The sequence below is a fragment of the Lycorma delicatula genome, chromosome 9 (genome assembly GCF_047948215.1).
Source record: "Lycorma delicatula isolate Av1 chromosome 9, ASM4794821v1, whole genome shotgun sequence".
NCBI lineage: Eukaryota > Metazoa > Arthropoda > Insecta > Hemiptera > Fulgoridae > Lycorma > Lycorma delicatula.
Window position 1 is genome coordinate 722,224 of NC_134463.1, and position 27,052 is coordinate 749,275.

The 27,052-nt window shown below is 32.1% G+C and overlaps 1 protein-coding gene across 1 annotated transcript in view; it reads left to right on the forward strand.

Moving 5' to 3' along the window:
• Positions 1-321: 321 nt before the first annotated feature.
• LOC142330175 (polynucleotide 5'-hydroxyl-kinase NOL9-like) overlaps positions 322-27,052 on the forward strand; it is a 59,110-nt gene continuing 32,379 nt past the window's right edge. The window contains exons 1-2 of the transcript XR_012757714.1: positions 322-606; positions 9,393-9,536. The gene's annotated coding sequence lies outside the window, so the exon portion shown is untranslated. The remainder of the gene's footprint in view (positions 607-9,392; positions 9,537-27,052) is intronic.

Below are 27,052 nucleotides of genomic sequence, written 5' to 3' on the forward strand. Positions count from 1 at the left end.
TTGTTCCATGGCACTGATAGTGTGAAAGCATTTCTTGCCCTCCCAAAAAAAAAAAACAATGAAAAACACTACCGCTACATATCTGCATATACTTTTTAGCAGTCATGTGAATTTTAATTTAAAAATGTTTAAATTTGAACTCGGTTAGTTCTAATTATTCATAGACATTTATTTATTTAATTTAGATTATGCAGAAATCTTTTAACGGTTTAATTTTTGTTGTAGATGGAATTATTATTACCAGAGTTATTAGTACATTGTATATCACAATCACAAAATAACCAAGGTGACTCAACATCATCCGATCAAGCAAATGAACACCGCAACTTCCTTCACCCAGAATCTGCTGCAATATTACCAGCAATACAAAACAGCAGCAGTAGTAATACTAATAACAATAGTGTGCAGTGTATGTCACCAATGTTAACACATTCACGAAGTGTACCACCAACATCAGCAAGTACACCTTATAATTGGCCTGCAAGTCCTATCCTCCATCCAATAAGCAGTCGTACCCCTCATCTTGTACCAGAACCACTTCAGCCTCAGCCGAATAGCTGAGTACCGGCCTAGTCAATGGAGGAACAGGCAGAGGTGCTTATTTAGGTAAGGTTAGGACAGAACAGAAAATGGACAAAGTTCAGGTATTTTTTTTCTTTTGTTACATGTTGCTCCCTCTTTCTGAAACTCTATCCCCTAGATCAAATGAATTATTATTATATTTTTAAACAAAGTGTCTTGTTCTTTGTTTGTTGATAATTGTTATTATTAATAGTAAGTTTAGTTAATAAAATAGTTTCTTAATAGTTAATAAATGTTTCTTAATACAATTTACAGAAGGCTATAAGAAACTATTTTAAGTTCTGATAAGTGTGATAGTTTACTATGAACTTATAGTAATTATTTTTCATACGTAATTCAGTCAGAGAACTGGGTTACTTCATCAGAGTGATTTAAGTTATTTGTAATATGATGTTACTTAGAGTAAATAGTTTTTCTTATCGTGCTTTAATAGTTTGTTGTATTATCCTTGAAAATCATTCAGCAATCAAAGTTAATATTTCTTGAAACATTATTAAATAATTTTAAGTTCGATCAATTTCTTATTACTCTTATCAGATTATTTCTTTTAGCTTTTTTTTATGTTAACTAAAAATAAATATAAATTAAAATTATGTAAGAAAAAGGTACACGTACTCAAAAAACTATGAGTTTAAACATGATTTATTGTAAATTTTATGCTGCTAGTATGATGAATACTTTATCCTGAAGTATTATATGAAGTATTATCCTCAGTGACCACTTTTACATCTGCACTTAATTATTACGTACTCTTTATACATAAAAGGTGTTGTTTTTTTTTTAAATGGTAACCTACATTAGGTCAGTTGCATTCATCTAATTACATAGCTGCAAAAATTAAATTTGTTTATTTTATAAATTCATTAACTATGATGTGATTCTAATTCATATTTATCTTTATTTAATTTATTCTTATTCATACTTATCAAACTTCTGCATTATATTAATATAATAAATCCTCTATTTTGAATTATTTAATTACAAAAATATTCAGCCTATCAATTCTTTAATTAATTTTTATAAAACTTTAAACTGTAAATTTTACCTAGTTGTCAATTAATTTTACCAAGCAATCTTTGTTTGTAAGTAATAAAAAACAATTTAATAATATAAGAAAATATTATTTAATAGAAATGGAATGATATGCCATGATTTTTTCTGTAATTAAATAAATAATTGAAATTTTATTTCTAATGATGAGATTGATATTGTATTTATATTTAGTTATATAAATTTCCTTTTATACACAGTACCAAGTTTTTATAGATTTAGGATTATTGTTCTTGTATGTATTTTAATATATATATATATATATATATACCAATTTTAATTTTATTAAATTTCTGCACATATCGTCTAAGAACACCAAAAATCTATGTAATCCTGACTAATTATATCTTTTATATATACATCCCTTTTATATCAATTCATATAATTTTAATAATTATACCAGCAGTATATACAATGTTAATTTATATTTTATATGTGTAATTTGAATTTATTATTATTTATAAATAATACCCAATTATTTCCAGATCTGTGTGTTTTGTGTATAAAATAGTTTATTTTCCAAAAGTAGCATAATTTTTTTTTTGTAATGATTAAGGTCTGTCCCACTCATGGCAACCCTAATGAGAGATTGATGGTACTTTTCGTACTACTTGGCAGCTTTCTAATTACAAACCTCCTGTTTATGACAACTTATGTTTTGATAGTTACAAATTGCAATTTGCAATTTTATTTCAGCACATATGATTGATTATAATTACTCTATCTATATTAACCATTATAATTAACTCTATATTATCCATTCTATTATTTCAAAAGTTTTATTGCAAGCACATTTATTCTTGAAGGAGGAATATTCTAGAAAGATATTGTGCTGAAGAAGATTTATAGGTATATCAACTTTATTAATAGAATTTAATAACTTTTTTATTAATGTCATATTCTAACATTAAAAGACAAGTAAATATCAAAATTTCACTTTTACCAAATAGAAAACAAAGCTCCTTGGTTAATGCAAAGTTTCATGATACATATGTTTATGTATATTGTGGCAAAATCTTGCAGTTAAAATCCAAAATCCTAGACTACAATTTTTATTGTCAAATTTTTAACCGGCTAATAAAATATTCTACTATTATCATTGTAAAGATCTCTGAGAAAATATGTTTTTAATGTTTAGAATTTTTTATTTGATTCCAAAGTATTGCATTATTTTTAACATTGTAATAATAACTTAAAAAATAATTTTTATATGCAATATCTATATTATTATTATGCTTTTACGGTCAACATGGGACCACTTAAGTCAATTTTAGTTGGATCTTTTCTGAAAAAAGCGTGTTATTTTACTCTTTCGAGCTGCCCAGTATTTCTTCATCCGTTCAGATCTTGCTTTCTTTTCTTCATCCGTAAACACCCTCTTCGTTGTATTTTGTCGTTTGTCTGTCTTTTGTTTAAATCTAATGCTTTTATCTTTTAGCTTTGTAATTTTTCCAGTTTTATTCTGTAGGTCGGTCAGGGAAATTCCCAATTCTTTCATATCTTCTCTAATTTCTTTGATCCATCCTACTTCTAGCTTTTGGAACCAGAGCTTTTCAATGATATTTCTAGACGGTCTTGTTTCCGGTATCCTTATGAGATGACCGAAGAAAGAGATTCTTTTTTTCCGCATAGTATCAGTAACAGGCTCTATTTCTCGATACACCACCTCATTTGGCACAATCCACCATTGGCCTTCTTTTTGGTGTTTTTTATTGATACACGTTCTGACAATTCTCCTCTCTATTTTCAGAATTTTTTCAATTCGGTTTTTCTGAGTGATTTTGAAAAGGGTCTCGCTTCCGTAGGTGACTTCTGGCTGTACTACAGTTTTATAATGTTTAAGTTTTGTTTTAGTAGAAAGGCATTTTTTGTTATATGTTGACCAAGTTAATTTTTGGGATTTAATCATTTTATTTGTCCTGTTTTGGCATGTCACTTTTTCATTTAAATTATAAGTTATTATTTCCCCTAGATATTTAAATCGTTTTACTATTTTAATTTTCTGATTGTTTACCGTAATGTGCTCTATTACCAGAGGATCTATGGCCATTAGTTCAGTTTTTTCGAAAGAGATATGAAGCCCTATCTTTTGTGTTAGGTTTTGAAGGCTCATGATTTGTGTTTTGGCTTCTTGAATATTATTTGCTAAAAGAGCGAGGTCATCTGCAAATCCTAGGCAATTTAGTGTGATGGAGTTTTTCTTAGTACCCATTTTTATATTTTTGGGATTTATTTCATACCATTTTCTCATGACAAATTCGAGGGCGCAGTTGAAAAGGAGTGGTGAGAGGCCGTCTCCTTGCCTCAATCCAGTTTTTATGTAGAAGGGTTGAGAGAGTTCACCTCTGAATTTCACTCTGGACTGGGTATTGGTTAAAGTTAATTTTATCATGTTTACGAGTTTAGGGTGAAGGCCCAGGTTTCTCAGAATATTCAGCATGGATGGTCGGTGTATACAATCATAGGCCCTTTTAAAGTCGACGAAGGTGATTATTAGTTGTTTTTTCCGTCTTTTATATAAGTCCATCATAAGTTTTAGGGATATTATTTGTTCCGGGCAACCTCTCCATGGCCTAAATCCCCCTTGGTATTCCCCAAGTTCCAGTTCAAGTTGGTCTATGCATCGGTTGTATATGATTCTCGACAGGATTTTGTATGTGCAATCCAGGAGAGATATGCCTCTGTAGTTTTCCGGATTAGTTTTATCCCCTTTTTTATGTAATGGATGGATGAGGGCTGTGGTCCAGTGTTCTGGAAGTTTTTCTTCGTTCCATATTTTCACGAGGCATAGATGTAGGGAAGTTTTGACTGAATAAACTGATGAGTGTTTCCAGAGTTCTGCGAAAAGCTGGTCTTCTCCGCTTGCTTTGTAGTTTTTTATTTCATTTAAGGCTGCGAGAACTTCTTGAATTGTTGGTGGGTTTGATATTTACTGGTGAAGTTTTAACTGGAGTTTCAGTGTCAATCTCAAAAAGCTCTGGGGGGTCGTCACAGTTGAGGAGTCTATTGAAGGTTTCTGCCAAAATTTCAGCATTTTCTTTATTGGTGTGGGCCATATTTCCTTTTTTTCCTCTCAGCATAAGGGTGGGTGGTTCATATCTTTGAAGAGCCTGACCAAAAATTTTATAATAGTCTCGGAAATTAGTTTTCTTGGAACTTTCTTCTATTTGCTGAATCAAGTTTTTTGGGCTTGTCGTTTGGTTCCTCTTATAATTTTCTGAGTTATTTTCCTTTGTTTGGTGAATTCATGGTTAGATTCTTCAGTTTTCTGGGTTTGGTGGTTGATCCAAGCCCGGTGTCGGTCTTTGACTGCTTTGTCACATTCTTCATTCCACCATTGGTGTTTTTTTCTTGGGTTTATAGGGGCTAGTTCTTCAGCTATTTCTTTCAGTTGGGATGTCAGTTCTTTTAAATTATTAGTTAATTTGATTTTTTTTGTTGTTTCTTCAAAGATGGCATTGTTTATTAATTTATGTGGATCATAAGCTCTTTTGTTTTTAGGTTGGGATTTTTCTTTTTATGCGGGGTGAATTTTATTTTAACTTTAATTAAGTAATGGTCCGATCCAGTATCTGTTCCTCTCAAGACTTTTACATTATAAATCTCCTTGTGATAATTCCGGTCCATGCAAACATGATCCAGTTGCCATTCTCCTTTTTTCCAATCTGGGTGTTTCCAAGTCTTCAATTTGTTTGGTTTTCTCATAAAATAGGTGGATTTTGAGATCATATTATGGTTTCTGCAAAATTCGACAAGTCTTTGGCCATTCTTGTTAGTTTTCTTTTGGGCAGGCCATTTTCCGATAATATCACGATATCTTCGTTCTTTACCAAGTTGGGCATTAAAGTCCCCTATTAAAATCTTTGTGTGGGTCTTATTTATGTTGTTTGCAGTTTGGTCAAGAAGTTCCCAGAATTTGTCCATCTCTTCTCTATCTTTTTTAAGATTGTTTTTGTCATTGGTGGGAGCATGGACATTTATTATGGTGTAGAATTTATTGGCTGATTTTAGGGTTAAGGTTGAAATCCTGGGGGAGTAAGACTTAAATTCTACGACTGAGTCAATTATTTTAAGATTGATTGCAAATCCTGTTCCGAACTGTGGGCAATTCTTCATCACACGTTTCCCGGGGATTCTTTTGTAAATTCTGTAACCCTGAGATTCAAACGCCTCTCGATCGGTGTTTCTCATTTCTTGAAGTCCTGCGATTAGGATATTTTGTTTGTCCATTATGTCTGTTAGAGTTTTTAGTTTGCCGGGTTGAGTTAGAGAATTAATGTTGTGAGTGGCAATGTAGTTTATTTGCTTGTTTCTTATCCTCAATTTTGAAGTTGTGTTGTTTTTGGGTGTTTCCAAACGCTCCGATTCATTGTTATCTTTTAAGCAGCTGCCCACCGGATCCGAGTGCAGCCTTCTCTGGTATTTACCAGACGGTGGATTTTTTCTTAAAAGACCTTCCATATTTGACTTTCAAAGGCAAGTCAGCCTTGGGTGAGAATAAATTCCCGAGTTACAACTCTGGATGTGATCCAGAGAGGTGATTCCAATTTAGTTCACTAGTAGAAATCTCCACGTTTCTAACTGGTTATCCAGACGAACCAACGTGGAGGCGCAAACCGATTTTTTTAATTGAGATTTTAAGTATGGAGAAAGTTTAAATCGGTTCCGGAATCATTTCGTCCGCAATATCTATACAACAGTAATTTTTGGTATAATATCTTATTTCAAATTTACGTGAGACTTAAATTGGCAAAGCACTTGCAAGACTACATATGGCTAATTCATCAACCTGCTTCTTAATAGATGATACTCCAGAAAATATATCATTTAGAAATAAACAGTTTTAACAATTAGTACCTAGAAGCATAATTTAAATTTAATTAAAAAATTGTTTCACTTTATTTTCTTTTTTATGAGATCTCTGTTGACTAGTTTTACAGAGATCTCTGTTTCTCCAAAATGAATTTGATTTATGATTTAAAAACTTAAAAGATTAAAATTGTGACTATAGATGTTTGCTAACATCTTTTTTTGAAACTGTTAACAGCTCCTTTTATTTTGAATGTGGATATTAACACTTTAAATTACTTCATATACCAGACCCTAGTGTTCTGAAAGTATGGTATCACCTCAAGTTTTCCCATTAAAGAGACTTAGGAACATCATATTTTAGGTCTCATTCATCTATTGAAAAAAAATTGTTGAAAAATGTAGAACATAAACAGAGGTTCTATTTACCAGTTCGTTTGTAGAAATTCATTTTAATAAAGCTATTATGCAAAAACAAAGCCTGGAGTTTTATAAACACTGACATTAGAAAATTATAATGTAAATTTTAGTTCAGAAAATATCTCCAAGTGACGCCAGCAATTAATTTCATGTATAAGCTTCAAGCTTTGTGGCGAAATCATCAAACAAAAAAATTAACTTGATATATGTTTCATTGATAACTTTAACCGCAAAAAGTGTGGATAAGTACATTTGCATTAGTAATAATATATTGTTCATATATCATCACTTAAGATAAAAGTTATAACTACCCAGTCAGATCGAAAATTGTTGCAAAATGATACAGCACTGGATTTATAATAGAACTGTGTACATTTAAACTGAAAGTACCAAGGACCAATCTTCCAATTGTTGTAATCCTTTATTTATTTATTCTTAGTTATTATTATTATTCTAATAGAGCATTGCAGCAGAATGGCAAGCATAGGCAGTTGCATGCATATTATTGAATGTCACTGCTGTTATTCTTGTTAATTAAAGTTAGTGCCACACTTTAATGATTATGATGATATATGATATGTTGTATGAATCTGACAGAGATCATGAGTATAATTTGAATGGATTTAGTGATATATGTGACACAATTAAAAAACCCTGAGGAACAGAATGATGAGTGAGACTCGCCTAAGTTTTATTAAGATGTGGTTATATCCTCTTTATAGAGAATATACTCAATATTTAATTGGTTCATGCTTATTATGAAAGCATTCAATATTCCAAAACATGTTTTTACATTCTGTTAAGAACTTTACAAGCTGGTTTTGACAAAAAATAAAACTACATGACTAACTAAATCTAGGCATAAGAAATTGGAAAAGGGAACAGATAATGTGGTTTTCACATCTAAACAGAATGTCAAAGGAGAGACTGCCACAAAAAAATTTCTTCAAATTACAATTTACAGGAAAACATAATGTAGGAAGACCATGAAGGAAATATGTACCCAAACAGCCTTTGCAGTCTAGTCCAAAATGTTAAAAAAGAAGATATTGACCTAATTTAAAAAAAAACATAGACAAACATTCATAAATGCAACACTTTAAACAAATTATGAAAATTATAGTAGAATTGTATATACTGATTTGAGACTTCATTGGCACTGATTATTGAATGATGTGGTGAGAAGCAGTTGACTTCATTGCAATATGGAATACAACCTGATATTCTATAAAGCTTGAGTGTTACCATATGTTATTTTTTGGCACGGTACAAATTCTTGTGAAATGAACCGTATGACTTATGAATCAATCATTGTAAGTAATGTAAACAGGAATACACTATCTATTACAGGCTCAATCACCTAAAATATCACAATTAGTGGTAACTAATCATCATTGCTCAAATAAGAATTCAATGAAATTTTATTGCTAATGTATTTTTCAATAATTTATAATTTTCTCCAGTTCATCAACCTTTGAGAAGGAGATTTGATGAATCAACATGGCACCATTATGTTATGCTTATTTTGCATGTTTTTTTTTGATCTTATTAATTTTTATGCCAATTATGCCTTCTGTAACATTTGCTGAGGTTGTTACTCCTCATGGACAAATTTGCAGCCCTATATTTAGATTATTCTTATTTAACTGCAGCTGTCTAACTAATTAAGTGTAATATTGTACTGTAATTTTAAGTAATGTTTCAATTTATTTAATAATAATTTTTTTCAGATTAAGACAGTAGAATAAATACCTATATTAAATAAATTCCTGTATTAAACGAGATAGATAATAATTTAACAAGTTAAAGTTACACATACATCTACTTTCATGGTAGTGTTAGAGTAATATTTTAAACCCTTATTTATTAAGAACAAATTTTATTCTGTTTTAACCTCAAATTACTGACTACTCTTTAATAGTACTAATTCTAATTTGATTATATCTCCTCTGTCTACTTTCTTGATAACTTTATCCTGCAATTAATTGTATTTAGTAAACATATTGCTAAATTTTGGGTTTGGGTAAGTAGTTTATATGGTTCTAAATGTTATAAAGTTCAAGTGAAGGTAATCAATTATTCATGAACCCCAAACCAGTCTTCAGCTGATTCCTTAATATCTAAAAGAAAAGCATATATTTGAGGTGGTCAAAACATTAAATAAATAATGCATAATTAATTTAATTAATTAAACTGGTGATTTTTTGGAATTTGATCAGTACATCTTTGACTATGGATCTACCCATTGATTCTTTAACATACTTTGTTGTTGTACTATCTCAAACTACGACTGTAGGGTCCATATTTAAACACACATTACATATATATTGTGTGTATTCTATAAACACAACTTTGTTATATCAGTCATAACGTATTACATCAAATGCAGCTATTGTTTAAAGAATAGATTTATTTATTTTATTAATTCTCATGACCATTAATTTTTTTTTTACGTGCCTTATTTAATATCTTAATTTATGTTTATGTAAATATCCTTTAATTATTTATTTCTAATATATAAAACTATTCAGTTACAGGTCTTTTTAAACAACAATATTTTACAATACAAAATATTAAACTTCACCGTCAGTGGTTATCAGTTAACAAAATCTACACTTTCAACTGAATGTATTGGTATTACATACTGTTTGCAGCATCAAAATATTAACAATTATGTAAGTTTTGAGATATCTGATTAGCCTTCTCTTCATGGTTAATACCATTACAACAAAATTTGTACTTTTAATGATTTACATTGTATATTTTGTGTAAAAAAATTTTAAAAAGATTTCCCATTTAGTAAATTATTTTATTTAGATAACCCTTTTATATTCCCCATAACTTTTATATTTCTCTACCCTAGTGTATATTTATTCAGTCCAAAAATTTATTTGTTTAATAAAATTAAAAAACTGCTGTAACATTTTAGCTAAAACCTGCAGCTGTTGTAATTCTTTATTTTATTTTATAAAAAGTATTTACTTTGGAAAACAAAAAATTATTAAATTTCAAGATTATTTAATTTCAAGCTATAGTCATATTTCCCTCCTCTATGAATCATGAGACCTTGCCGTTGGTGAGGGGGCTTGAGTGCTCAGGGATACAGAGTAGCTGGACCGAAGGTGCAACCATATCGGAGAGGTATCTGTTGAGAGCCAGACTAAGGAATGATTCCTGAAAGAGGGCAGCAGCTCTTTCAGTAGTTGTTAGGGGCGTGAGTCAGGACGACTTAAACGGCCGTATCAACATCACTCAGTCCTCTGAGTACTGCGCAGCTGAAAGCAATGGAAAACTACAGCTGCTTTTTTTTCCAAGAAAATGTGGCTCTGCATTTTCACATATACAATAATGGAGGCGCCTTCCTTGGTAAAATATTCCGGAGGTAAAATAGTCCCCCGTTCGGATCTCCGGGTGGGGACTACTAAGGAAGGGGTCACCAGAAAATTAAAAAATAACATTCTACGAGTCGGAGCGTGGAATGTTAGAAGCTTAAAAAAGGTTGGTAGGCTAGAGAATTTAAAAAGGGAAATGGATAGGGTAAACGTGGATATAGTAGGAATTAGTGAGGTTCGGTGGGAAGAGGAAGGCGACTTTTGGTCGGGTGACTTTAGAGTAATTAACTCAGCGTCAAATAATGGGCAGGCAGGAGTAGGTTTCGTGATGAACAAGAAAATAGGGAGGAGAGTAGAGTATTTCAAGACGCATAGTGATAGAGTCATTGTAATAAGGATAAATTCAAAACCTAAACCGACAACGATTGTTAACGTCTATATGCCTACAAGCGCCCATGATGATGATGAGGTAGAATGTGTATACGAAGAGATTGATGAAGCAATTAAACACGTAAAAGGAGATGAAAACTTAATAATAGTTGGAGATTGGAATGCAAGCATTGGAAAAGGCAAGGAAGGAAATATAGTGGGTGAATACGGGCTGGGCAAAAGGAATGAAAGAGGGGACCGACTTATAGAGTTTTGCACGAAGTATAATTTAGTAATTGCCAACACCCAATTTAAAAATCATAATAGAAGAATATACACTTGGAAAAAGCCAGGCGATACTGGAAGGTATCAGATAGATTATATCATGGTTAAGCAAAGATTTAGAAATCAACTCTTGGACTGCAAAACTTACCCTGGAGCAGACATTGATAGCGACCATAATTTGGTGATAATGAAATGTAGATTGGGGTTTAAAAACCTGAAGAAAAGGTGTCAGATGAATCGGTGGAATTTAGAGAAGCTTGAGGAAGAGGAGGTAAAGAAGATTTTTGAGGAGGACATCGCTAGAGGTCTGAGTAAAAAAGATAAGATAGAAAATGTAGAAGAAGAATGGGAGAATGTTAAAAAAGAAATTCTTAAATCAGCAGAAGCGAACTTAGGCGGAATAAAGAGAACTGGTAGAAAACCTTGGGTTTCAGACGATATATTGCAGCTGATGGATGAACGTAGAAAATATAAGAATGCTAGTGATGAAGAAAGTAAAAGGAACTATCGGCAATTAAGAAATGCTATAAACAGGAAGTGCAAACTGGCGAAAGAAGAGTGGATTAAAGAAAAGTGTTCAGAAGTGGAAAGAGAAATGAACATTGGTAAAATAGACGGAGCATACAGGAAAGTTAAGGAAAATTTTGGGGTACATAAATTAAAATCTAATAATGTGTTAAACAAAGATGGTACACCTATATATAATACGAAAGGTAAAGTCGATAGATGGGTGGAATATATTGAAGAGTTATACGGAGGAAATGAATTAGAAAATGGTTTTATAGAAGAAGAAGAGGAAGTTGAGGAGGATGAAATGGGAGAAACAATACTGAGATCTGAATTTAAGAGAGCATTAAAAGATTTAAATGGCAGGAAGGCTCCTGGAATAGACGGAATACCTGTAGAATTACTGCGCAGTGCAGGGGAGGAGGCGATTGATAGATTATACAAACTGGTGTGTAATATTTATGAAAAAGGGGAATTTCCGTCAGACTTCAAAAAAAGTGTTATAGTAATGATACCAAAGAAATCAGGGGCAGATAAATGTGAAGAATACAGAACAATTAGTTTAACTAGTCATGCATCAAAAATCTTAACTAGAATTCTATACAGAAGAATTGAGAGGAGAGTGGAGGAAGTGTTAGGAGAAGACCAATTTGGTTTCAGGAAAAGTATAGGGACACGGGAAGCAATTTTAGGCCTCAGATTAATAGTAGAAGGAAGATTACAGAAAAACAAACCAACATACTTGGCGTTTATAGACCTAGAAAAGGCATTCGATAACGTAGACTGGAATAAAATGTTCAGCATTTTAAAAAAATTAGGGTTCAAATACAGAGATAGAAGAACAATTGCTAACATGTACAGGAACCAAACAGCAACAGTAGCAATTGAAGAACATAAGAAAGAAGCCCTAATAAGAAAGGGAGTCCGACAAGGATGTTCTCTATCTCCGTTACTTTTTAATCTTTACATGGAACTAGCAGTTAATGATGTTAAAGAACAATTTAGATTCGGAGTAACAGTACAAGGTGAAAAGATAAAGATGCTACGATTTGCTGATGATATAGTAATTCTAGCCGAGAATAAAAAGGATTTAGAAGAAACAATGAACGGCATAGATGAAGTCCTACGCAAGAACTATCGCATGAAAATAAACAAGAACAAAACAAAAGTAATGAAATGTAGTAGAAATAACAAAGATGGACCACTGAATGTGAAAATAGGAGGAGAAAAGATTATGGAGGTAGAAGAATTTTGTTATTTGGGAAGTAGAATTACTAAAGATGGACGAAGCAGGAGCGATATAAAATGCCGAATAGCACAAGCTAAACGAGCCTTCAGTAAGAAATATAAGTTGTTTACATCAAAAATTAATTTAAATGTCAGGAAAAGATTTTTGAAAGTGTATGTTTGGAGTGTCGCTTTATATGGAAGTGAAACTTGGACAATCGGAGTATCTGAGAAGAAAAGGTTAGAAGCTTTTGAAATGTGGTGCTATAGGAGAATGTTAAAAATCAGGTGGGTGGATAAAGTGACAAATGAGGAGGTATTGCGGCAAATAGATGAAGAAAGAAGCATTTGGAAAAATATAGTTAAAAGAAGAGACAGACTTATAGGCCACATACTAAGGCATCCTGGAATAGTCGCTTTAATTTTGGAAGGACAGGTAGAAGGGAAAAATTGTGTAGGCAGGCCACGTTTGGAATATGTAAAACAAATTGTTAGGGATGTAGGATGTAGAGGGTATACTGAAATGAAACGACTAGCACTAGATAGGGAATCTTGGAGAGCTGCATCAAACCAGTCAAGTGACTGAAGACAAAAAAAAAAAAAAAAGTCATATTTCAAACTGACCAGACTGTTTTACCGGTTGGCCACGACCAATCAACCTACCAGGAAATTTGTCCTTCAGAAATTTATGATCGGGTTATACTCGATGTGGCAGTGGTGGGCTCAAAATTGCTGGAATATAAGTTGCAAATGTTGTATATGGGGAAAGGCAACATTTTCCAATATATCAAGGTAAATGTTCATAAGGGAAAAATGAAGTGATCTCACCACTGTCACTTGTTAGACATTAATTTTCAAAGTGTCCTGATGTGCTCAGCATTGAAATGGGGAGTTTTCTGAACCCTATAATCTGATGTTTTATTTACCTTTAAAAATAAATGTAAAGTAGCCTCATAAGAATGAGCTATTTTATTAAGATAATTGTCATCAACAAACAAATCGAGCAGAATTTTTACGATTAATCCTATCTTCTAGTGTGATAGGTGGCACTACTTTACAAGAACAAATTTTGAAAGGTTTCCTTAAAACATTATGAATAATTGAATGAGGAATGTTTAATTCAGATGCTGCTTATCGTGTTGACTTGTGTGAACTGTAGAAGTTCTTAAATAATAAAACAATAAGTACTTGTTATACTATTTCAGCATTTTCCCCTTGCAACATTTCATGTGTCCAACAGTTTCCAGTCCTATTCACAAGCTTTAATTGTGGTGATCTTTAAATCACGTTTTACAGTTACATTGAACCAGTATCCTATTCTTTCAAAAAAAAACCAATCAATATATTTTCAAATTTTGTTTAATCCAGTGTCACTTGATGGACATCGATGAAGATTTGGTAGCGTATTCATTAGAATTTGGTCGATTCAGTTTAGTACTTTTTTATTCCTCCGTTTATGTGGTATTAAAATAAAATTATTGATTTTATTTGTAACTATTATGTACTGTAATAAAATGTTTGCATTTTACTCACAATATGGTACCAATTTATCTATGCAGTATAAATTATTAATAAATGCTGGGAAAAGGGACAACTCCCACAGTTCTTCAGAACTGTTATGAGAAACAAAAATAACCAAACCAGTTGTATTAGTCAACATGTTGGGACAGGATAAAAACAGAATATCGTAGTGAATTGATTCTTTGTAACTACAGAACTGCTGTACCGATTTTCATAAAGTTTTTAGTTAATTTCTCTTCTGCGAAAATTGTATCTACGGGCTAAAAATATCCACACTTTTTCCAAGCCGACATTGAAAGTATTTATGAAACTCAAACGAGATGTAAAATAAAACTGCTTGAATATTTTCAAATATATATTATATGAATAAATTAAAATAAAAAACTTAAAAATTACTGGAACAATTTTTAAAATATGTAATTTATTTTAACGCAATTATCTTGTAATGTGTTATTAAGGATAGTTGATGCTTCAACTTTATTGAATTACCGGAACTGAAATGTTTGTAACTATTGTTATACATACCAAGAATTAAGGTGATATCTATTAGTAAGAAATAAAAAAAACATATATATATATATATAGCTGTTGGCCTAGTTTAACTCTAAACTCTGAATTTCAACAAATCCTTTCTTAATCCACACTTGCATCATAAGAAAAATGTGTATACAAATTTTAACAATTTATCTTTATTAGTTTTTATTGTTATTTAACAATAGTATATTGTTCCATTCTCCAGCTTCCTTCTTTTGCTAGACAAATAGCTATTTGTATATAGTAGAGACAGATCATATCCAGCTTTGTTCCATGCTTACCTGTAATATCCCACTGCAACAGCAATTGAGTATGGCTGTCTTGCAACACTCAATGTCTTTTTGGAATATTTGTCTCCTATTGTGAATTACAGTTTTATATGATGTATTCTTAGTGCAAAAACCGTTGTCTTATGAATATAAGTTTGTAATTAAAAATACAAATGGTATTTTTAAAATTCTTGCATTTCACAACAAACATCTATCTCTACTTTTCTCATAAACATGGTCTACATTTTTCCTTCACTATGTTTAGGAGTAAGGTAAATTATGTTTACCATAAAAAATGTATATTTTCTCATACTTTTAATTGTTACAACTGGTGATTTTTTTTGACATAGTCTTTTTTTAAGAGTTTTAATTGTCAAAGGTAGCACAAGGCTATTGCTGAAATTGTAGTTATAGAGCAACCCTATTCTGTCATATCACTAATATCATTTATTAATAGCACTGCACATATAAATGATCTAATTTTAATATAACCCATTAATGCCCAATGTATGACGTATCATGTCACATTTCACAGCTGTAAAAATAAAATTAAAAATATAAGCGTAAAACTAAAAATAAAAAAATTTAATAAAGTCCAAGAAGGGTGTAAAGGGCCTTAACTCAGATAACGAGAAGACTAAAAATTTAACAAAAATAACTAAACCTATGTTAAAAATTAAAAAGCTAAATCTTACAACTAATAGCACAGATAAAATATCACTAAAAACTTAAAACTAATAACAATAAAAAATGTATAACTAATTCAAAGTGGGAAACTTAATTTATTTAAAAGGAAGTAAGTAAAAAAAATATATAAAATTTAAATAAATATCAATAAATTTAACAAACTCCGAGAGGGGGTGTAAAAGGTCCCTTCTTGGAAACAGATTCCAAGCAATAAATTTTAGAAGTATAAAGAAATAAAAAAAAAAATTCAAAATTTTTCACGTGATGCAATTAATAAGTTCAAGAAAACTGAATTACATCACTTTATATTTCTACATTAATATATTCAATATAACTTCAGTATCACTAAACAGACTTTACTACATAAGTTTTACTATTTTCAAATAGATTTTTTGGTTTAATGTAACTTTTAACTGATATCATACGAGGTGCAAAGTTACGAGACTGATGCGATAAAAAATTGTTACTTATGTTTTTAGTCAGCAGTGGTGTAATTTCCTTCTAAGTACTTGTAGTTCCCTTCTGCCTGCACACAATTACTTCAACGCTTTTCCCACTGTTGGTTAACATTTCTGGAATGTTGACTAAGACCCTTGCCACAGCATTTTGGACATCTTCTGTTGTTTTGGAATCTTATTTAAAAACTAATAATGTACTTGAAACAAAATAATTAAAAAACTCAATAAGATAAATAAATAAAGTTACAGGTGTTATTAATTGAAATTTTATTTATGTATTTTGATCGTGATGTATCAGTTCAGTTGTGTATGACTGTAATTTGTTCAGTGTGTATTTATATTTTTCGAGGAATATTTGTAATTATACATAACTTTTTATTAAAATTTTATTGAATTCAAGATTAAAAAATTAACTAAGTAAAATTAAAAATTATCGGTGGACTGATTGAGTCGAGAATAAACACACAGTGCTGCCAACTTAATTTTTGGCAGCTAGAAAATTAACTGTTTTGTATAATTCATCACTTTACATAGATTATTACAAAACTTGATTTCAATCATTCTGACTGAATAAAAACGCATTAATTAGACGAAAATCATTCAAATTATTTTTAAAACATTCATACCTGTCCGACATAGCAAGCATTATTTCAAATATCTTTCTACTTCAGGGTAGAAAAATTACGCATTTAGTACTGTAGCAATCCCTATATTTTTATTTTCTATTTAAATAGCGCTTTCATAACTGATAATTTTACGATACTGTACTAATCAAGTTCATAAATACGAATCTATTACAAGAACTATTCACGTCTAGAGGTTAATACTTCAGTTAATTTAATATTTTAGTCGAACAGACCATCAGCTTCAATTAGGTATTACATGTATTGTCTATTTAACAAACTAAATTTTCAGGAATAACATCGTCCTACAATTGAATAACTTTTGTACCTTATTTCTTCAATCTTTAAAAAAAAATTATAATAAAGAACTTTCTGATATCAGTCTAATAAAAACCCTGCAGAATATTTAATTTTTATTTTTTAACAATATAATAAATGTAATAATGAAGACTCTTCGTTATTATTTTACTCTAATTTTAAACTAACACTCAACTAATTGAATTTTAAAATTATTCTGGATTGTTGAAACTTTACTTTAGCTTTGATTAACATTTCTTTAAGTCACTTCTCTAATTATCTAGAATGACAGGAACTTGAATTTAGAATAATAAATAAATATTGATTAAATTGAAAATTGTTGAATGAATAGGCTGGTTAAATTAATTACCAATTACTATCACTCTGGTGCCTTCATCTAATAAAATGTATAACATTTTTAATTAAATTATTACTCGGTTAAAACAATTTCTATATTGGTTTCATAGTAAATGTAGAACAGATCACGATTAGATTTTAATTAGAATAAAAAATGTTATCCATTTAAGAAATCAAATAAATTATGTAGTCTTCTACCTCTTGAAAAATTTTACAGTTGTTCAGTATTTGTATTAGAATGTTGACATTATTACATCAAATAGATAATTTTGTAAGGCCGTACAGTAAATCACCATGTCATTCCAAAGTATTTCAAGCAAAGGAACCGTTTTTAGCGAGATATAAATGAAAATGGGTTGCTAGTCATTGAAGGATTCATTGTACTCCCCCTCTTCAGTGGGAGTCGCATGTCCTAAAGGTAAGCCAAAATTCTATGGCGGAGGAAAGTTGATTGGTTGTGAATTAACTAACATCATTAAGGTGTTCATTACTCTCACCATTTTCTTCGTCTTGCATCTGTCACGGCTGGACCTGGTTAGATTTCATGGAATGTGGTTACTTCTTCTTCCGTATTTCCGGTTGTAAATAATTACAGACCGTAACCTTAGAAACACCTGCGATCCTTGAAAAGGCAGCACAGGGGAAAGTACAGGCCTCTTCAGTCGGACAACTGTAACTGACATGAAACAAAAGAAAAGGAACAATTGCCTAACGCTGAGGGCGAGATGGATGAATTAATCAACTATGGATGAAAAAACACAGATTACGCAGACAGCTTACAGACCGAAAACTGATTTTTTTTTAAGATTCTTGGTAAAGTATTTGTATCTTACCTACTAAATTCACCGCCAAACTTGAAGTCCTCTGGTGTCATACTTAATGGTATCTCTGTACACCATCTGCAATGTAAAGGATTTACAAATTTTACATTCTGATTGTTGGAGTCTTTTCGGTGTTTTCATTCGGTATCACATCCGTCCATTACCTAACCGCGATAGCGTGACTCCCGGCCTGATAATTTCGTTCACCAAATCAAATAGAACGTATGTAAGAATCTCACCTTCTGATTATTGGAGTCTTCCGGTGTCATGCTCGGGCCTACCCCCAAAAAGGGGCAGAACAGCCGATGGTAGGCCCTGGGCATAGTTTGGGATTATCCGATTTCTTGTCTTATCAATCACGGTGGTTCGTCAAGGACATCGTGAGGCCTTACACCCTGTAGGCAGATATCTCTGAAATCGGACACAGTGGACTCTCGCAGAGTCTACTATGCGTGAGCAACAAATGTAACATTAGGCTTGTTTTGGAATAGAATGGTCCATTTCTTCACAGATATTTTTGAATATAAAGAGATCAGCTTTATTTGTTACTAATGTTCGTATGATTTGTTTTTTGTAATTTTTGTTTAAATTTCCATGTAGACTTTAAGACTACACGAGTACATTTTTGTTTATAGTATACTGGAAACTTGGGTATTTTGAAGCCATTCTTTTAGATTGCAGAGGTTTCTTTTTTCTTTTGCTTATAATGTCATGATTTCTTATTCTCTGGTTCTGTGTCCTCCTTGACATGGAGTCTTTTCTGCGTAACATGAGAATTTCTGCTACGTTACTATTTGCTTTCAAGTTTTGTGTCCTTTACTCTGAGACTGAAAGTGTTCACGAACACTTCTTAACTTGTTTATGTTTTCCTTCTCGGTTAAGTTAGTATGTAAATGTTTTCTAACGTCTTGAAGGATATTTTTTTGATTTTCTTTTTTGAATTAGTAAGGGTTGCAATATTGAAACTTTGTTTTATACCTGTTAGAGTTTCCAAAAATTATTCCGATAAATTTTACCAAAAATTTGTTGCAGTGGCTTGTATTTTTCCCTTGTCGACATAAAAAAGATTGATACGGTGGAAAAATGTTACTACTCTAACAGTCTGTGTTCGTACTTGTCTCACCTTGTCTCCGTTTTTTTCTTTTTTCATATGAATCCCCACTCTTGCCAATCATTTTGGAAAAGTCTGTACAATTTATTTTTCAGGTGATGGATTTCATTTTTTGTTTTCTTTTTACAAAAACCAATATCCGGGTCACCAATAGTTAATCAATGCGATGAGATGTAATCAGTTGAGAAAGTGTAGTGATGGTGCAAACACGACTGTCATTCGAGACAAGAAAAAACCATTGTGAACTGATATTGAACATATGAAAATATCTCTAACGTACGACGTACGATGACAATGGAGGCGGAAATACGGAAATGAACCGTCTACTCGCCTTGAATCTTCAGGACTCAATGTCTGATGTTGGCTATCATTAAGAGGACTGAGCGGACCGTTTCTTTCAAGGTACAGTTATTGGTCAAGCTTAATTGGAGATGCTGGACAAATAAATTTTACAATCCTTTAGGGCTTTGTTAAATGACAATTCATCTATAATTCAATAAGATGGTGCCCTACCCGCTTTCATTCAAATGTGTGCGCCAACTTTAAGAACACTGTTCTGTGATGTTGGATTGGACAAAGAGGCCCTGTCAAGAGAATATTCCTAAATCGGAACATATTCGTAAACGGTATCTGAAAAGGGAAGACTCTTTTATAACCTCTAAACAAAAAACAACAATTTGATTTTACAAAGGACCTATGGATGCCACTGAAAACCGTCAATTCTCATCAAAAATAATACTTGTACCGAAAACTAATCTTAATATTAACATAAATTTAAATGCGTTACCTTATTTACAAGGACAACAGAATCCTGATTATCTAAGTAATTGTAATTTTATTTTATTTATATTTTTATATGTACGTCAACATACTGGAATGGAATGGAATGCAAAGTTGACGGGAGTTTATTTCTCCCTACTTATCGCAGAACCTGGACAGAGTCCCTTGCTGCTGGATGATTCTAATCGGGTTTGTTTTTTAAAAGGGTCATTTTAAATAGCGGGTCTAATTTTTCAAGTTTTGTTTATTATTATTTAGTTAATTTAAGACGGATTTAGTTGCATTCCAATCCGTTGTTGAACCGGCGTTATCAAACCCATTTTATGGGCCGACCGCGGAAGGCTAGGCTTATGAAGCCTGTCCTCCCGACGTAATTCCCCTTCAGACCGTCTACTGAAGTCCTTTCGGTGCTAACGCTTCATAGGCTAGCAGGAATACGCCACAACAGGGCACTAACTATAAGGAGGGAGCAATGCGACCCCTACTCCAGAGGAGTCGCAATTGCTGGTTTGTTTTACTCTACTTGTAAGTTTTAAAAGGAGAGGTTGTGTAGAAACTCTTCATCCGCTTCTGCTATGGCTGCCCTTCAGGTCGCATCTCTGCTGGGCTCTGGTAGGCTGGTGGCTCAAGGTAGTGTATTAAGTGCCATCTTATTTTCTGTAGCCATAAACGATATTACCAAATGTGTGCAGGCTCCTGTCTCATGCTCTCTATTTGCTGATGACTTTGCTATCTACATTGCAAGCCGTTCAGCACCTACAGCAGAGAGACTACTGCAGAACACTATATTTCACCTTGAAGCTTGGTCCAGGATTACTGGTTTCACATTTTCATCTGAAAAAACAAAATGTGTAGTTTTTTCTCGGCTACGAAACCCTTCTATTCCGCAAATATTTCTGAACGGAGAGACTATTACTATCTCTACTTACATCAAGTTTTTAGGTTTATTTTTTTATAATCGTCTTACTTGGGTCAAACATTTAGAAGAATTGAAAACAAAATGTTCCAAACTTCTAGATATGATGCGAGTCCTTACTAACACCAACTGGGGAGCCGATAGATCATGTATGATACGTTTTTACTATTCCTTAGTTCGCTCCCGTTTAGATTATGGTTGTGTCGCCTACTCTTCAGCTCGTCAAACCGTGATTAAAATGCTGGATAGTGTACATCATGCTTTCCTTTGGCTTGCCACAGGCGCGTTTAGATCAAGTCCTGTCGCAAGCTTACTTGTAGACTGTGGTGAACCATCACTTTGGGATAGACGAGACCAGCTCTTATTATCTTATTTTGCTCGTCTCAGAGGACAGCCAAATCACCCGGTTCTTGACTCGGTCTTTAGAAATCCCAATCTAGGAAAGTATGAGGACCATCCACGTCGTACTGCACCTGTAGGTGTCCGTACCTGGCGTCTGCTGCAGCATATAAATGTTGCCACACCGTCATTCTTTCCTATGTATCCTTGCTCATATCCTCCATGGAGAATAAACCTCATAAATTTTAATTTTGACCTGACTACATACAATAAACAATCAACACCATCTACTGTCTTTCAGCAAATGTTTCAGTGTGTTCTCTCCAAGATGAAACCAGACGCGGTTGTATACACTGATGGATCGAAACAAAACGATACAGTTGGGTGTGCATTTGTTGTCAATGAGAGAACTTATATGTTTGGTCTACCCGGTATTACGAGTGTGTTTACCGCTGAACTATACGCTATAAATAAGGCTCTAAACATCATTAACCTTAAATATAGAAAAATTCTTATTTGCAGTGACTCGTGTAGCGCTCTCCAAACCTTAAAAAACTTTTATTCTAAACATCCTATCGTCATTGAAATTTACAACGCAATCGCTGAGTTGAATAATCGCAACACAGAATTAAGTTTTTGCTGGGTCCCTAGCCACGTAGGAATTCCAGGTAATGAACATGCAGATTCCGCTGCCAAAGAAGCATGTAACCAGCCTCCTTTCACCACCCGAGTTGCTACTTCTGATTTCATTAATTGTGTAAAACAATTATTGAGAGCAAGGTGGCAAGGTGATTGGACGGCTACCATTGATAATAAACTCCGTCAGATTAAAGATTCTGTGTTACCATGGGACTCCTCATACAGAAAACCCCGGCCTGAGGAAGTAGTTCTCTGTCGATTGCGGATTGGACACACGAGTACCTGTTTACAAGCGGACAACCACCTCTATGCGCACGATGCAACTGCCGCGTGACCGTGCGCCACATACTCGTGGACTGCATATGTTATGCGGCATTGCGTCGTAAATTTAAACTACCCAGAAATATCCGTGGTATCTTGTGTAATGATAAAGAGGTTTTAAACCGGATGTTTCTGTTTTTGCGTAGTATAGGGTTAATACAAAAAAATTAATATTGTTGCTTATATTTTTTAATACTTTAGTTTTTAAATAAGTTTATTTTTTTTATTTTATTTTTCTCTGAATGTTTGATTTTTTTTATCCGATTAGGAGCCTTTTACACTCCTTATCGGAATTAGTTAAATTTTATAAGTTATTTTTTTTAATATTTTAAAGACTGACTGTGATATTAGTTGTAAGATTTTTGTGATATTAGTTTTAAGTTTTATCTCTTTTTTTAGTTTTAAGTTTTATTTAGTTTTAATATGATAGTTTTTAACGTAGTTTTAAGTTACATGTTAGTGTTTTTGTTATCCGAGAATGGGCCTTTTACACCCATTCCGGATTTTGCTTACTGTGATAGTAGTTTTAAGTTTTAATTACTTTTACTTTTACTTTCACTTTTATTTTTATTTATTTATTTATTTTCCGGGCGATGATAACGACCGCTCGTTTTTCGCCCTAAAAAAAAAAAAAAAAAGAAAAAAGAAATAGAATGTTTTTGTAATAAAAAATGAATTAAACTTTAACAAAATGCAATTTATAACATTAAAATTGCTAAATTAACAAAGAGAAGACAATAACCTCATGTTATACTGACAACTTTAAGAATGGATGTGGTCAAGCAGTGTACCCACAACATAGAAATAAACAAAAAAGTTCCCTGTGTTTGGATTAATTTGTACGCTATTGCATGTATATATATTTACTTTTTGAATGTTATGTATATACCACTGTATCAAATAATTATTTATGAATAAGAAAATCCATCAGATACAGTTCAATAAAAAATAATAATAACACTCACCTCTCTGTCTAGCATTTTTAGAGCTATAATTCCATCATCAGCAGACAATTCTTCTAAAATACACATAATTATAAATAAAATATGTAGTTAAAAATATAATTCTTTTTTTAAAAACCCAAACAGTTAAAATTTTTAACGGATTCTTTATCTTAACCATGATGGATTAGGAAGTATGACAATAGTATGTACATTCTAACGATTTTAAAATTTTAATTATAAGTTTTTTAAAAAAACTATAGTTTTAAATGTACATTATTTATAATAATTATATGTTTTTTTTTTTGTAATCTGGTCTGCTATTGACAGGAGTTAAACTCTGAAAGCACTACATACAGTTGTTACCTTTGAGTGTTTTTAACCTTTTATTGAACTGTATCTGTTGTCATTAAATATCTATTTGTTAATAATATATATATATACGAGGTGTGTTCAAAAAGTAACAAGAATTTTGAAATTTCAAAATTGTGGGTTGTATTAGTTCAATTCTCGGGATTCTTTTGTTGTATTGGTAAACATGTCTGAAAAGTATCTGTACATTTTTAACCATATTGGATGTTTAGTCTGTTGTCAGCTATCGAAAGTACAACGTATGTTTTGGTATGATTGGCAGTTTTTTATTTGTATAAATGGGTCAGAGAATCTGTATTAAATTTTGCTGTAAGAATGGAATAAAGTGTAGCGATGCTTTAAAAATGTTAAATATTGCTTTTGGTGAGTCTGCTATGAGTAAAGCAAGGGTTTACAAGTGATATAAGTGTTTCTAAGAAGGTCATGAAGACGTTGAAGATGAGCTCCCTGGACGCCCCAGCACATCAACAACCGATGAAAAGTGGAAAAAATAAAAGAAATGATTATGAATGATCACAATCAGAGAAGTCACTGATGATATTGGGATATCAATTGGCTCATGCCATGAAATTTTTTCAGATGTTTTGGGTATGAAATGTGTGGCAGCAAAATTTGTTCCAAAATATTGAATTTCAAACAAAAACAGCAGCAAATGGAAGTTGCTCAGGACTCTCTAAATGAAGTCAACAACGATGCAGAACTACTGAAAGTAGTAGGCAAGTCATAACAGGTGATGAAACATGGGTTTATGGATATGATGTTGAAACTAAGGCTCAATCGTCCCATTGGAGGCATTCTGGATCACCAAGACTGAAAGAAATCTCTGACAAGTATGGTCGAATGTGAAGGTTATGATCATCATGTTCTTCGATTTTAACGGCATAGTGCATCATGAGTTCTTGTCACAAGGTCAAACAGTCAATAAGGAATATTACCTACAAGTTCAATGCTGATTGTGTAAAGCAATTCGAAAAAACACCCACATTTGTGACAAAACAATTCATGTCTTTTGCACCACAATAATGCGCCTGCTTACACTTCATTAATTATTCATTAATTTTTAGCAAATAGCAACACTGAAATGACACCACAGTCGCCATATTTGCCAGACATGGCCCCGCATGACTTTTTTCTATTCCGAAAAATAAAGAGAACCTTAAAGAGCCGTCGTTTTACATCATAGATGAGATTAAAGGCAAATAGCTGAAAGAACTAAACACTATTCCAAAGATCGAGTTCCAGATGTGTTTCGGGGATTGGAAAAAGCACAGGCATAAGTGTATATCTAATGGGTACTATTTTGAAGAGGATAACAACATTAATGTAGACAAATAAATAAAATTCTTTCCAAAAAACAAAAGTTCTCATTACTTTTTGAACACACCTTGTGTGTGTATATATATACTAGTAGTCAGCAATTTTATTTTCTTAAATATGTTATTTCAGATAGTACATTTAAAATAATTTTATTTTAAATTTCTGCGTGAGCTCCATGTATTGTATGTAAAATATCCAGGTGGTATTAAATTTTATGCCATATATCTTAGAGCACTTTGGCAGTTATTCCTCCATTGATGTCACACTGATTTGACTTTTTAGTTCATCACAAATCGTAGTTTCATATACAATGTCTTTGACAACTCCTGAAAAGGGAAATCCAAGGAAACTAGGAAATTGGTCCTCCCTGGTGAATCCATTGTCCAGGATTTTTTCCTACAAGTAGTCTCAAACAATTAAATCCAAGTGTGGAGATGTGCTACCTTCTGGAAGAAAGCTTTTGGTTTTGCTGACTGTAGGTTGGTAATGCATAATTCTTAACATGTTGAGAATTGTAGCTCTAGTCATTGTACATACAGTAAAGAAGAATGGTCTAATTACTTCATACAGACATGAATACCACTTTCTAACTTTTGGGCTATCTTATTTTTCTCAAACTCTGGAGAGTTTTCTATACTCCATTTTGGCAATATTATGAGAAGTGTGGGAATGGTGCTTCATCAGAGAAGATTATGTTTTTATGAAAGTGTAGTCTTAGTTGATTTCATTAATGATGCGCTAGGCAAAATAATAACAGTGTACAATCATCAGTGTCTATTGCATCTAACAACAGAATTTAGTGCACATGAAGTTTTAAGACCTTATGCAAAGACTTTGTAACTATCAATCATGGTATTCCCAACTCCAAAGTCACACAATGAGTTGATTTACCCAAGCTTCTCTAACTTGAACAAAAATACCTTGATATTTTTGGACTGGCTCCTCTTTCATCACGTTTCCTATGTTTGACACTTCCTGTATCTGTAATTTGAAACTAACTTGTTTGGAATCCTTATCCTGATTGTATTCTAATAGAAAACAAATTTGTTTTCATGAAACCTGTACAATAGCCACTTTGGTAGTCAGATTACATTATTCGGCACCGTGGTGATTATGTTTAGTCAAGGCTATCACAAACTTGTGCAACTGCTCTTATAATCTTAAGCAAAATAGAGGTGGTTGTGTTTGTTTGGTCTTTATTTTATTCATCTGTAAAATGCCCTTGATAATTTGTAACTATTCAGTATCATTATTATTATATGATCTATTTGCGAGTGCTATGTAAATAATCCTGCCAACTGTGAAGCTTAAATTGTAGTTTGGTTCTTTAGAACATGAAATAGTTCTACTACAAAAATTCAAGTGTGTAGAAAGTTTAACCGGACTTATGAGTGAATGAAGAAGTTGTTTGAGTGTTGTATCAATTATTATGAGAAGGGAAAAACAAATACCCGTGACACGTCTGAAAACTTACTTCTATTTTCTGAATGTTAAAACAGAACTTACTCATTAAATTTCTTTAATTGTGGAATTACTTTCAATGCAATATATACATAGAATTGTAAAAAAAGCCTTAAGATATGAACAGTTTTACTGGAAAATCTTCAATTAACTATTATATCCCTGAGCTCACTATAGATGAGTTTTCTTCTGCATTTTAAACAATGGCTTGCATTGCAGAATTTTAAAAATGTTCAAAAAACATAAATCACTGACAGCTGAATTTGTTGAGAGCAGAACAAAGTTGAGGATGAAGGCATATAAATAATTAGTTGAATGTCAAAATGGAAAAATAATGTACAATTTTTTCTGTAAAACATCCACATACAAATAGGCCAAACTCAATGACAAAGCTTTCAAGGTTGTGTAAACGTTTTTTATGTATGCTTAGATTAATGAATGAAAACGCTTAACACAAAGCTTTAAAAAAATAAATCATTCCTATAAAATTCACCTGCTAAAAGCATTATCACAGGACAAATTTAGTGCAGTGTATATATTTTGATTTAATGCAGACTATTTATGCGGTACATTTAACATTACTTATTTTTTATAGTATTTATTTTAATAAAAATTATAATTTTCATAAAATACTTCTTTTTTTTTGCCAAATGTGTAGTTGTGTTTGTTAGAGACAATTTGAGATCAAGTTTAATTTATTTTTTGTA